At 36.4% G+C, this 14,385-nt stretch overlaps 1 protein-coding gene across 1 annotated transcript in view; it reads left to right on the top strand.

Moving 5' to 3' along the window:
• The first annotated feature begins 476 nt into the window (after window positions 1-476).
• n4bp3 (NEDD4 binding protein 3) overlaps window positions 477-14,385 on the top strand; it is a 58,071-nt gene continuing 44,162 nt past the window's right edge. The window contains exon 1 of the mRNA XM_061927520.2: window positions 477-640. The gene's annotated coding sequence lies outside the window, so the exon portion shown is untranslated. The remainder of the gene's footprint in view (window positions 641-14,385) is intronic.

Below are 14,385 nucleotides of genomic sequence, written 5' to 3'. Positions count from 1 at the left end.
CACTGTGGTAGTTTCTCTAAAAAGCAGAGAACAATGCGCGCTCTTTTCTTCCCTCGCAGTATCTCCGGTTTAATTTATGTAACCAAATATGGTGTGGAACCCGTCCAGTAACAAATCTGACAATCGCTCGATTGTGCAGGCTGCGAAACCCCTTTTGGGGTCAGACTTTCAGTCCAAGTCTCAGATGTTGTCAATCAGAGTAAACAAACATGTTGCATTGGTGGAGGCTCTGAGTGTTTCTGGACTGTCCGCCCTCAAAACGGATCCACATGCAGGTCTTTTGTATGCGGGAACTGGCAGAACGAGTCCAACCACACGGGCCCCTAAATGTGTGCACAGTGCACAAAGAGATGAGCAGGTGGAGGGACGTCGGAAAGTACCAGATATTTAAAACTGCACTTGATACACCATTCAAAAACAGAGACTGCATGGATTCTATTGAAATAATGATTATCATAAATAATCGTCATCTAAGCCTGGTCTTTACATACATGCAAAGTCACCCTGCAGGGGATTGTTTACTATAGGACCTGGCAGCTCCCTCCCACCTGTCAGACCGAGACATAGGAAGTCATGTGACCTGATGATCAGTAGAGAAACAGAAACATTGGATAAGAGGCAGATTCAGGAGGACAAACAGGTATGGAGATTTAATTCCATTCTTGACCCATTTACACACCAAAAAAAAATTAGGTTGACCCCAATTGAGTATTTCTGTAAGTAACGAACGGTATGCTATGTTTTTTTAATTTATAGCTGAAGTTTAAGTTAAATACGCTTAATTGCTTGGTTGTAAGGTTTTTACTCATCAGTCATTTATATTTTATGCCTGTATTGCTATTCTTTAGCACTTTTGTCGGTGTTTACCGGTTTTGGTTTATTTAATACAAATTAAGTTGGATTGACTTGATCGGAGTTCAACTTGATTTTATGTTGATGTTGAATTAACATATTGTTTTGTTTAATTTTGTAATTTTTCGTAAGTTTTTAAAAATATTAACGAAAATATTTTCCGTATTGCTCCCTCTAACTTAATATTTTACATTAATATTAGAGATGTCCGATAATATCGGCCGATAAATGCTTTAAAATTTAATATCGGAAATTATTGGTATCGTTTTTTTTATTATCGGTATCGGTTTTTATTTTTATTTTTTATTTTTATTAAATCAACATAAAAAACACAAGATACACTTACAATTAGTACATCAACCCAAAAAACCTCCCTCCCCCATTTACACTCATTCACACAAAAGGGTTGTTTCGTTCTGTTATTAATATTCTGGTTCCTACATTATATATCAATATAATAATATCAATACAGTCTGCAGGGATACAGTCCGTAAGCACACATGATTGTGCGTGCTGCTGGTCCACTAATAGTACTAACCTTTAACAGTTAATTTTACTCATTTTCATTAATTACTAGTTTCTATGTAACTGTTTTTATATTGTTTTACTTTCTTTTTTCTTCAAGAAAATGTTTTTAATTTATTTATCTTACTTTATTTTATTAATTTTTTTAAAAAGGACCTCTTCTTCACCATACCTGGTTGTCCAAATTAGGCATAATAATGTGTTAATTCCACGACTGTATATACTGGTATCGGTTGATATCGGTATCTGTAATTAAGAGTTGGACAATATCGGAATATCGGATATCGGCAAAAAAGCCATTATCGGACATCCCTAATTAATATTAATATTATAATTAGTTAATAATCTCAGACTACAGTCGCTTTTAACTTAGTTATTTTTCTCTGATATTCTTTGCACTGCTGAGTATCGTACATTATCTATTGTTGTTTTAGTGTATTTTTTTTAATTTGTTCATTTATTTATTTGATTTATTATGTTTGTTTAACAGGGACAGTGTACGTTAATCAACATTTCTGTAAACGTACCAGAATTAGCGAAAAATAATAGTCTTCATTTGTTGTCCCTTAAAAATTAAAACAGAAAAAAATATTATACTATTTACAAAGCAATTACATTTCAAATATTAGTAAAAGTACACACATATAATGTAAACTACAGTACATAGTTCAGATATTAAAACGTTTCGAAATATATTTGCATATTTTTATATTGCATATATAACGTATTTTTCGGAGTATAAGTCGCTCTGGAGTATAAGTCGCACCGGCCGAAAATGCATAATAAAGAAGGGAAAAAACATATATAAGTCGCACTGGAGTATAAGTCGCATTTTTTGGGGAAATGTATTTGATAAAACCAAACACCAAGAATAGACATTTTTAAGGCAATTTAAAATAAATAAAGAATAGTGAACAACAGGCTGAATAAGTGTACGTTATATGAGGCATAAATAACCAACTGAGAACGTGCCTGGTATGTTAACGTAACACATTATGGTAAGAGTCATTCAAATAACTATAACATATAGAACATGCTATACGTTTACCAAACAATCTGTCACTCCTAATCGCTAAATCCCATGAAATCTTATAAGTCTAGTCTCTTACGTGAATGAGCTAAATAATATTATTTGATATTTTACGGTAATGTGTTAATAATTTCACACATAAGTCGCTCCTGAGTATAAGTCGCACACCCGGCCAAACTATGAAAAAAACTGAGACTTATAGTCCGAAAAATACGGTATTTAATACGGCTTTTAATCTTTCTCGCAAGAAACAGAAATGCTCAGCATAATTTCATTGCACATTTGTATACAGTAATAACAATAAAGACGATTCTGAGAAAAATGCTACAATATTTAAGATATTTTTGAATATATTTTCACTCTCTGTTCTCTCTAACAAAGTATGTCATTACTGTTCTATCAATCAGGATTTTAATTACAATTTATTGAGCCGAAAATACACACACATTAAATGACCTAAATAGATTTGGTAGTTTAAAAACAAATATGTTTAAAACAAGTTTTAAAAATAAGAGTTTAAGTCGTTTAGTAATAGTTTAAAAACAATATATAGCCAAATAAATGTAATATTTGTATGGACTTATAGTTGTAGTGCTGCAAATCATTGAAGATTTAATGTGCACAAATCCCAGAGAGGAAGCAAGTATGTTGTGGAAACAACGGATCGACATGGCTGTGAGATGAGCATGCTCACACGTCAAACTGTGACTCACTCGTTCGCCCACAAAAAATGTTTTGTTTTTTTGCCCATCTGAATTAAAATGAGCAAACATTTACTTTTAAACTCTGAAGTCACACCTCGGTGCTAATTAACATGTAATTACTGATTGGCCCTAAGTGAAACCACATGCTGCATAGATAAGAACACATAGGATGGATTATCTGCTGGTTTATGCATCTCTTTGATGTATTTACATTCTTTCCTTTGTATTTACAATTGCTTACCTGATGGTCTCGAAACATTATTTGTAGATTACCCAAATTGTGTTAGTCGTTAAGCTGCATTTGTTTTGTTTGTGCTTCCATAAAATGTCCAGTCTCCTTTTTGCTGTTGTGAATAGAAACAGCGCAATAACTTGTTTCTACTTTGTGGTTTCTCAGCACAGCAGTAAAAAGTGCTGATTATAAGGGTGTGTCAGCATCTTAGCTCACAGGCTGATATCCAGGCGTCATTAGTGTGTGATCACATTTGTCATTTTTGGTCCGGTTCAAAAAGGACCAGAGATGTTGGGTTGGAGGATTTTTTTGCTGCCGCATCCGATCGGCTGATACCAATACCGATACCACCATCATTTATTAAATAAGCATCACAACTCCTCTTTTACTTGCAACCTAACAACGAGGGATGTTCTGATCAGGGATGTATGTCGCCGATTCTGATATTGATCATCCCTGATTGAGATCGTCCGATACTAGAGATGTCCGATATTATCGGCCGATAAATGCGTTAAAATGTAATATCGTAAATGATCGGTATCGTTTTTTTATGTTTTTTTTTTATTAAATCAACATAAAAAACACAAGATACGCTTACAATTAGTACACCAACCCAAAAAACCTCCCTCCCCCATTTACACTCATTCACACAAATGGGTTGTTTCTTTCTGTTATTAATATTCTGGTTCCTACATTATATATCAATATATATCAATACAGTCTGCAAGGGATACAGTCCGGAAGCACACATGATTGGTCCACTAATAGTACTAACCTTTAACAGTTAATTTTACTCATTTTCATTAATTACTAGTTTCAATGTAACTGTTTTTGTATTGTTTTACTTTCTTTTTTATTCAAGAAAATGTTTGTAATTTATTTATCTTGTTTTATTTTATTATTATTTTTTAAAGTACCTTATCTTCACCATACCTGGTTGTCCAAATTAGGCATAATAATGCGTTAATTCCACGACGGTATATATCGGTTGATATCGGTATAGGTTGATATCGGTATCGGTAATTAAAGAGTTGGACAATATCGGAATATCGGATATCGGCAAAAAGCCATTATCGGACATCCCTATCCGATACTGATACCGATCACATGTAATAAATGTACATTTTTTATTCATTTATGGTATGTATATAGATATATATATATATATATATATATATATATATATATATATATATATATATATATATATATGTATATATATATATATATATATATATATATATATATGTATATATATATATATATATATATATATATATATATATATATATATATACGTATATATATATATATATATACGTATATATATATATATATATATATATACGTGTATATATATATATATATACATATATATATATATATATATATATATATACATATATATATATATATATATATATATATATATATATATATATACGTATATATATATACGTATATATATGTATATATCACGTAAGAGACTAGACGTATAAGATTTCATGGGATTTAGCGATTAGGAGTGACAGATTGTTTGGTAAACGTATAGCATGTTCTATATGTTATAGTTATTTGAATGACTCTTATCATAATATGTTACGTTAACATACCAGGCACGTTCTCAGTTGGTTATTTATGCCTCATATAACGTACACTTATTCAGCCTGTTGTTCACTATTCTTTATTTATTTTAAATTGCCTTTCAAATGTTTATTCTTGGTGTTGGGTTTTAGCAAATAAATTTCCCCAAAAAATGCGACTTATACTCCAGTGCGACTTATATATGTTTTTTTCCTTCTTTATTATGCATTTTCGGCCAGTGCTACTTATACTCCAGAGCGACTTATACTCCGAAAAATACGGTGTGTATATATATATATATATATATATATATATATATATATATATATATATATATATATATATCTTGGTCCAGACCAAACTACTGGACTACACGTGTGAATGCACCCTGCGTAAACATGACTGCTTCTAAAAGAAAAAAAATTGATAATTCACATATTAAACGCACTGAGTGCCTCTGAATCCCGATCAATGTCAGCTGTCCATTCTGTGTCCGAACGTCCTGTGTGTGCGGAAACACTTTCACTGCAGCTGTGGATTGCGTGGAACTGGTTTTTGGTGTGGGTCGATGTTGGACGCACACCATTTGTGTTGCTGCAATTACAGAGGGGTGACGCCTACATGAAGCGCTTCAGGAAACAAAGACGCTACAGAGAAAGAAGAAGAGTAAACTCTTCCCCCTCGGTCTCTAATGAATTTAATAAGAAGTTCCCTCTCCTCTGCTTTTGTCTAATCAGTTTATCTGCTAAAATGACCATCATTAGATGGCTCGTATTACACATACTGGATGTAGTTCCCATGGGATCCTTGCTGTTTTTGAAAACGGGTCATTTCAGAAAAGGACTCATGCTTTAGCGGCACTGTTTTGGTTTCATGAAGGCACATTAATAATTAGCCAGTGAGAAACGTTAAGAATGTTTTCTCCTATCGTTTCACATTCTTCTCTCTGAGCTCCTGTTTGTTCACAAATTGATTACAGAATGTGGTGGACTAGTTACAGTCGGACTCTGGCACAGATATGTACGAGCACAGTAGTCCCTCGCTTTTCATTAGTGAGGATTCCTCAACTTGCTCAGTCTTTTTTGCCACTTGTGCCAGCTTTTTTTTTTTTTTAAACATGTGGCAGGCATGGAATTCCAAATGAGCTAATATTTGCGAAAAATAAAGTTTACCAGTTCGAACGTTAAAAAGTATCTTGTCTTTGCAGTGTGTCCAATTGAATATAGATTGAAAATAATTTTCAAATCATTATATTCTGTTTTTATTTACGATGTACTTCACTGGTTTGAGGTTTTGTAATTTGTGAAGCAAATAAAGTATCCTCTTAATTCCAGTTGTTGCCTGTTTTTATTGAATGGTATTTGTGGGTTGAGACTGGCACATGCTCGATACAAAGAGTCCCCTCTTGGGCACACATGCCTCGAGAGATCTGGTTTTCAATCACGTAATCTAGGTGTGTTAGTCAGACTTTTCAAAAACCGAACACGATCGGATTAAGGTCGACTGACCATACGTCCTCTTTTCCCCGGACTTGTCCTCTTTTGCGGGGCTGTCCGGGCGGGGTTCCTTAAATGCCTCAAATGTCAGGCATTTTGAGTCAGAGTTGCGTGTATTTTCAATGAACGTCCAGGGTTAAGAAGGGGTTAAAAACAAAACAAATTGTGAAGATGTGCGCACGCAGCAGCATTCGTGAGGGAGGGGCAGAGACAGAGAGAGCGAGAGAGCGGATTGATTGACATACGTGCCAACCCTCCCGATTTACCCGGGAGACTGCCGAATTTCAGTGCCCCTCCCAAAAATCTCCCGGGGCAACCATTCTCCGGAATTCTCCCGTTTTCCACCCAGACAATAATATTGGGGGCGTGCCTTAAAGGCACTGCCTTTACGTGCCGGCCCAGTCACAGGGGTGATTGCAAGGCATACTTGGTCAACAGCCATACAGGTCACACTGAGGGTGGCCGTATAAACAACTTTAACACTGTTACAAATATGTGCCACACTGTGAACCCACACCAAACAAGAATGACAAACACATTTCGGCATAACATCCGCACCGTAACACAACATAAACACAGCAGAACAAATACCCAGAACCCCTTGCAACACTAACTCTTCCGAGACGCTACAATATACACCCCTCGCTACCCCCCCAACCTCTTTTTAACGCATTGAAATCAGAAAGGACGCAGATTTTTTTTTTTTTTTTTTACCATTTGCGACCCACAGCTAATGTTTTAAAGGCCCACGGCACATTCTAAAAATACTATTAAATAAAACAAAAACATAACAAAAGTGAAATAAAAAAGCTTAAAGGTGAAATGTAATTTAGAAAAAGTTGCAATGTTGACTAATAAAACAAAGCTGTTTTTTTTTTTCAAACGGTCATTGCTCAAAACATAATATTGAATCAAAATCATTGTTATAATGAATTATCGACTTATCCAAGGTTCCCATTACGTCACATCAAATATTCCACTTTGAAAAATATTTTTGGTGGAAGATTTTGCATATTTTGTGTGTTTGCCATAAAAAAACATAGTTTTGTTTGACAAAAAAAGGGCGGAAAACAACATAAAAAAAACTAAAACATTTTGAAATGAGGAATAGATCTGAAGTTGGCACACCATTATCATCATTTCATGACCTAAGCAAAACACTTTTTACACTTTTACACTGAAATAAATACACCTACAACTTATTAAATAAAAACATGGAAAAAACTACCAGCAGCAGTAAAGTTTAGATCCATGAAGGAAAGAAGAAAGTGAATGAATGTTTACAACTGAATACATTTACATATGCTTACACATTTGTCTTCTTTTTTTATTTATTTTAATGACTTAAGTAGCGTTTATGACAACCTTTTTCCAAAACACAATATAGAATGTGAGATATAACAGGATATATTGATCATTTGTTTTCAAAACGCTTACAAAAAAGTGGGACCCCAAAAATTTACTGTGGGACCCCATTTTTATGACTTGATGGGGTCCCTGGGACCCCATTTTGAAAATTCCTAGCGCCAACACTGCTGTCAACAGAGGAGAAAAAATGCTTTATTTAAATAAATATATTATCTATAAAGCAAGTTCGAGTATCATTGGCAAATTTTCACCTAGTCCCAGCCTTGGCGTGCTGCCCGCCTTGGCATGCATATATGTGTCCTCTTTTTGGGATTTCAGAATATGGTCAGCCTAGATTAAGGTGTTGTAGGATGTTTATTTAGAGCCAAATTATTTGAGAGATCGGACTATTTAGTGCATGGACACATACTGACTGATACAGTTATAGTGGCTTTGTAGACAATGCTGTGCAGTGCGTTATAGAGTATTAATATTGATGCACATTTGATTGTGTGGCTTGTTTTTACTTTGCTGGCTGATTAGTGTGCATGTGTGTGATGGTTGCAAAGAAACACTGAGGTCATGTACTTATCTGAATGCTCCTAAAGCTAATCTTACACACACACAAGGGAGGGATCAACAAAAACAATCATTTAGTCAAAATAGTCAGACATGGTGCAGTCGCTCCTCTTGCAGTTGCTACACAAACACAGAGCCCATAAATAACACCGCTTTTAAATGAGCACCCCCGGGTGCCGTTACGTAACTTTGGTCAGATCCTGATCAATACTCTTCTATGTACCAGTGTGACCCCAGATAATGCTACCGTGGTCAGAGCTGCTAATTGAATTCTTTGTAAGAATACAATAATGTCAAGTCAGCAGAGGTCAATCACTGGGCTAACAAGGGAGGCTCCAGAGCTGCAGACTGTGATATCCAGATTAGGATTGAGTGGTTTCTAAATAGCAATAAAATAATCATTGCCATTAAAACTGTGCTAATACTCACACTATCTTCTTAGCCTTTTTAAGCTGATTAAATCCTATTATTCTATGCTCACTTTGTGTTATTGACGTTCAGTCTGTTGTTTACACAGCCTCCTCCCTGCTGGACTCAACACCATATCCATTCATCCATTTTCTACCGCTTGTCCCTCTCGGGGTCGCGGGGCATTTCGTCATTCGTTTTTTGCTTCATTTATTTTCTCAGTTAAGACACTTTAGGAGAAAGATAGCCCTGTTATGCAAAACACTAACATAAGCTGCAGAAGACCCTGATTTTAAGGAGGATGTTGACCTGACTTTAAGACATCTCTAAATATAAGCAGACACCCCTTTTCAGAACCTTTTTTAATAAAATATTTCTTAGAGCAGTGGTGAGTGGGCTCTATCTAGTGCAGAGGTCGGCAACCCAAAATGTTGAAAGAGCCATATTGGACCAAAAATACAAAAACACATCTGTCTGGAGCCGCAAAAAATTAAAAGCCACATTACATACAGATAGTGTGTCATGAGATATAAATTGAATTAAGAGGACTTAAAGGAAACTAAATGACCTCAAATATAGCTACAAATGAGGTATAATGATGCAATATGTACATATAGCTAGCCTAAATAGCATGTTAGCATCGATTAGCTTGCAGTCATGCAGTGACCAAATATGTCTGATTAGCACTCCAGACAAGTCAATAACATCAACAAAACTCACCTTTCATGCACAACGTTAAAAGTTTGGTGGACAAAATGAGACAGAAAAAGAAGTGGCATAAAACACGTCCTAGAAAGTCGGAGAAAGTGAGACATGTAAACAAACTACGGTGAGTTCAAGAACCGCCAAAATTAGTAGGACAAAACGGCGCTCGCCAAATACTCGAATCAGAGAAGCATGTTTAATATAAACAGTGTGCTTTGTAACAATTAGGGAGGCTTGTGTCATGTTTGTCCTCCTACAGAAACCATATTAAAACAAAAAATTGATTTTTTTTTCCCCTCATCGTTTTCCATTTTTCATACATTTTTTAAAAAGCTCCAGAGAGCCACCAGGGCGGCGCTAAAGAGCCGCATGCGGCTCTAGAGCCGCGGGTTGCCGACCCCTGATCTAGTGGTTAACCAAAGAATCACTTGATTAAAGTACTGTTTTATTTTCCTATATTCAAACACAGACTTACTGTTCAAACTGTGTGTAATGTTACAGTGGCCAAAACTATTAAATATAATTGTTAAATCAAACATCTGCTTCGTTTTTAATGAATATTCAGGCCTACTAAGTTACTGTAAAAATATCTGCTTAGTTTCTGCTGTTACGTAGTTCCATCTACACTTCTTAAACTCTACTAAGCAGTTATGTCTTGGTGTTGTTTCAGATGAGCTTAGGGCAGTGGTTCTTAACCTTGTTGGAGGTACCGAACCCCACCAGTTTCATATGCGCATTCACCGAACCCTTCTTTAGTGAAAAATAAAATGTTGTATTTTTTCAAATTCAAGACAAAGTTATATGTATTTGGTAACACTTTAGTATGGGGAACATATTCTAAGTAACAAAGACTTAATTTAAAGTTATTTGGTTAGGGTTAGGGACAGGGTTAGAGGGTTAGAGGGTTAGAGGGTTATAATAAGGCCATGCCGAATAAGGCATTAATAAGTACTTAATAATGACTAGTTAAGAGCCAATATGTTACTAATTTGCATGTTAATAAGCAACTAATTAATGGTGAATATGTTCCCCATACTAAAGTGTTACCATGTTTTTTTTACTGGTGCATAAAATGAACCGTGCATGAACATCACCTTGTTCAAATAACAAAACCAACACAGTGCATAAACTCACAACAAATTACACGCCTGCAAACCAGTCAGCTGTTGCCGTATCCGTAATACGCCGATAGGGAGTGTCGGAGGCAGATATTTACATATATCCGAATTTAAGTGTTACTTCTTTAATTTCATAATCATATTACAAAACAGCTAGTCTTTTTCTTCCAATTGTGGTCTTTTGGTTGTCTGCAAATACTGTGTGCTAACCTTGAATATGGAATGTAAGAAAGAGAGATACTCCTTCTTCTTATCTATTCTTATGTCCAGGTGCGGAGGACAATGGGCATGTGTTTAGGCTGGAAAGACAAGACAACGAGGATGGGAGGGAGAGAGACTTTATAGAAGAGAAGGTTGCCATTTTTTAGATTAGACCATCTTAGCTGCGCGATTGAATGTTCTATGCTGGACTGGTCTCATGATATTTACAAAGCTTTGCAAATATATTACAAAATACCTATTCTGTCTCTGGTGGTTCTTTTACTCAGCTTTAAGTGTCGTAAAGAGCTTGGGAGCGACGACCAGAAACTTGAATTCCCTGGGAGGAACAACTGGTCCAAACGCAACAGGAGAAAAGTTTGTATTTACACGATAAGTCGGGTGTGTTTTGACCTCCGCCGAACCCCTGAGCCCGACTCACCGAACCCTTAGGGTTCGATGGAACCCAGGTTAAGAACCACTGGTTTAGGGGTTAGTTTAATCTACACTTCTTGAAGTTTACTAAGCAGTTATTTCTTCTGTTGTCTGGCTTAGCTAGCATGTCTGCTCCTGCTTGCTCTCAGTGTGTAACATGTTTACTTTCATCCCCCAGTGATAATGCTACTTAAAATACAAAGAAATAGAGTTTCTTTGCCGTATTGGAGGTGATTATTAACTTAGGAGAGTGGCTCCACGCTGTGTATGTTGACAAACAATTAGCTGCTACCTAGGAATAAAAATAGGTTTAATATTAGCCAGAGTGGAACGGCGTTTGTACTCGCAATTAAAAATTTATTCATCTGCAAAAGTGATCGCATGCTTTTTATGAAAATCAGTCGATAGTGAACGATGGCCGATCAGTCTGCACATCCCTACTTTATTTGAAGAAAGCTCTGACTTCCTTGGGTTGGTTGGCACCAACTGTTAGTTTACATGTATAAATATCTAAGCCCAGAATACAAGATTTTTTCTCAGAAAGAAGTACTGTTTTTTTTATTAGTGTTAAGATGGTTAATCAGTCTGCTTAGTTATTAAATCTAGGTTTTAAACCAGCGTCCTCTGTGGTGGACACTCGTTATTGATCTACTTTTGTCAGAGTTACGCAATTCAGGACAAAAATGTCCTGCTTTGCAAAACAAAAGTGTCCACTACAGAGGATGCTGGCTGTCAGTATGTAATGTAGTTGTAGAATGGAGGCCGTTGCCTTAATTCAGGCCTGGGAAATTATTTTGACTCGGGGGGCCAAATTTAGGGAAAAAATGTGTCTGGGGGCCGGTATATCTGATTTTTAGTTACACTAATACAAAACCTCACAGTAATGTCTGATTGAAAGCTAAAAATGTTATGGCAGACCGCATTAAAAAAACGGAATGGAATTGTATTTTTTTTTACTGAATGAGACACCCAGAATGTACATGAAAATAAAGAATGTGGGATTTACAATATTAACTATAAACGATAAAACACTGAATATTGACAACATATCGACATATTTTACAATCAAGCGAAACGCAACAAAAATGCAACAAACACAGCAAAATATTAATGCAAAGGGTAAAAACAAAAAACACCTACAATCTGATGTATCGGATACATCACTAAGCTTTGGAATTTTGTTGTAAAAAATGTCCTTCCGCGACAGACGCATTTCAGGCTGGCCACTCTGGAAACACTCTGTGGAAACGCTCCCCACCCACACTGCTGTGACTTAGATGACCATAGTAACTACAACCCTGTTTCCATATGAGTTGGGAAATTGTGTTAGATGTAAATATAAACGGAATACAATGATTTGCAAATCCTTTTCAACCCATATTCAGTTGAATATGCTACAAAGACAACATATTTGATGTTCAAACTGATAAACTTTTTTTTTTTTGCAAATAATCATTAACTTTAGAATTTGATGCCAGCAACACGTGACAAAGAAGTTGGGAAAGGTGGCAATAAATACTGATAAAGTTGAGGAATGCTCATCAAACACTTATTTGGAACATCCCACAGGTGAACAGGCTAATTGGGAACAGGTGGGTGCCATGATTGGGTATAAAAACAGCTTCCCAAAAAATGCTCAGTCTTTCACAAGAAAGGATGGGGCGAGGTACACCCCTTTGTCCACAACTGCGTGAGCAAATAGTCAAGCAGTTTAAGAACAACGTTTCTCAAAGTGCAATTGCAAGAAATTTAGAGATTTCAACATCTACGGTCCATAATATCATCAAAAGGTTCAGAGAATGTGGAGAAATCACTCCACGTAAGCGGCATGGCCGGAAACCAACATTGAATGACCATGACCTTCGATCCCTCAGACGGCACTGTATCAAAAACCGACATCAATCTCTAAAGGATATCACCACATGGGCTCAGGAACACTTCAGAAAACCACTGTCACTAAATACAGTTAGTCGCTACATCTGTAAGTGCAAGTTAAAGCTCTACTATGCAAAGCGAAAGCCATTTATCAACAACATCCAGAAACGCCGCCGGCTTCCCTGGGCCCGACATCATCTAAGATGGACTCATGCAAAGTGGAAAAGTGTTCTGTGGTCTGACGAGTCCACATTTCAAATTATTTTTGGAAATATTCGACATCGTGTCATCCGGACCAAAGGGGAAGCGAACCATCCAGACTGTTATCGACGCAAAGTTCAAAAGCCAGCATCTGTGATGGTATGGGGGTGCATTAGTGCCCAAGGCATGGGTAACTTACACATCTGTGAAGGCACCATTAATGCTGAAAGGTACATACAGGTTTTGGAACAACATATGCTGCCATCTAAGCGCCGTCTTATTTCAGCAAGACAATGCCAAGCCACATTCAGCACGTGTCACAACAGCGTGGCTTCGTAAAAAAAGAGTGCGGGTACTTTCTTGGCCCGCCTGCAGTCCAGACCTGTCTCCCATCGAAAATGTGTGGCGCATTATGAAGCGTAAAATACGACAGCGGAGACCCCGGACTGTTAAACGACTGAAGCTCTACATAAAACAAGAATGGGAAAGAATTCCACCTGAGAAGCTTAAAAAATGTGTCTCCTCAGTTCCCAAACATTTACTGAGTGTTGTTAAAAGGAAAGGCCATGTAACACAGTGGTGAACATGCCCTTTCCCAACTACTTTGGCACATGTTGCAGCCATGAAATTCTAAGTTAATTATTATTTGCAAAAAAAAAAAAAAAAAGTTTATGAGTTTGAACATCAGATATCTTGTCTTTGTAGTGCATTCAAATGAATATGGGTTGAAAAGGATTTGCAAATCATTGTATTCCGTTTATATTTACATCTAACACAATTTCCCAACTCATATGGAAACGGGGTTTGTAGTATATCATGCAAAAGCGCAGATTCCAACCATTGAAATACTTTGTATAGTTCAAGACTCACCGTCATTTGAAAACATCACTGCACATCATAATGGCAGCTACAGTTTCCATCTTAAAGATCTAAAAAAAAATTTGGGGGAATGTCTGGCGGGCCAGATTTAAAAGCTTAACGGGCCGCATGTTGCCCAAGTCTGATCTAATTTAAAGTGTTCTTCCAACACCCTAAACAGTATACTGATTCAAAGCAAAGCAAGTGTGACTTTTCACTGATTTAATCGCGTTCCTTC

Source organism: Nerophis lumbriciformis, linkage group LG35 (assembly GCF_033978685.3).
Source record: "Nerophis lumbriciformis linkage group LG35, RoL_Nlum_v2.1, whole genome shotgun sequence".
Lineage (NCBI taxonomy): Eukaryota > Metazoa > Chordata > Actinopteri > Syngnathiformes > Syngnathidae > Nerophis > Nerophis lumbriciformis.
This window is presented reverse-complemented; position numbering and strand designations above follow the sequence as displayed.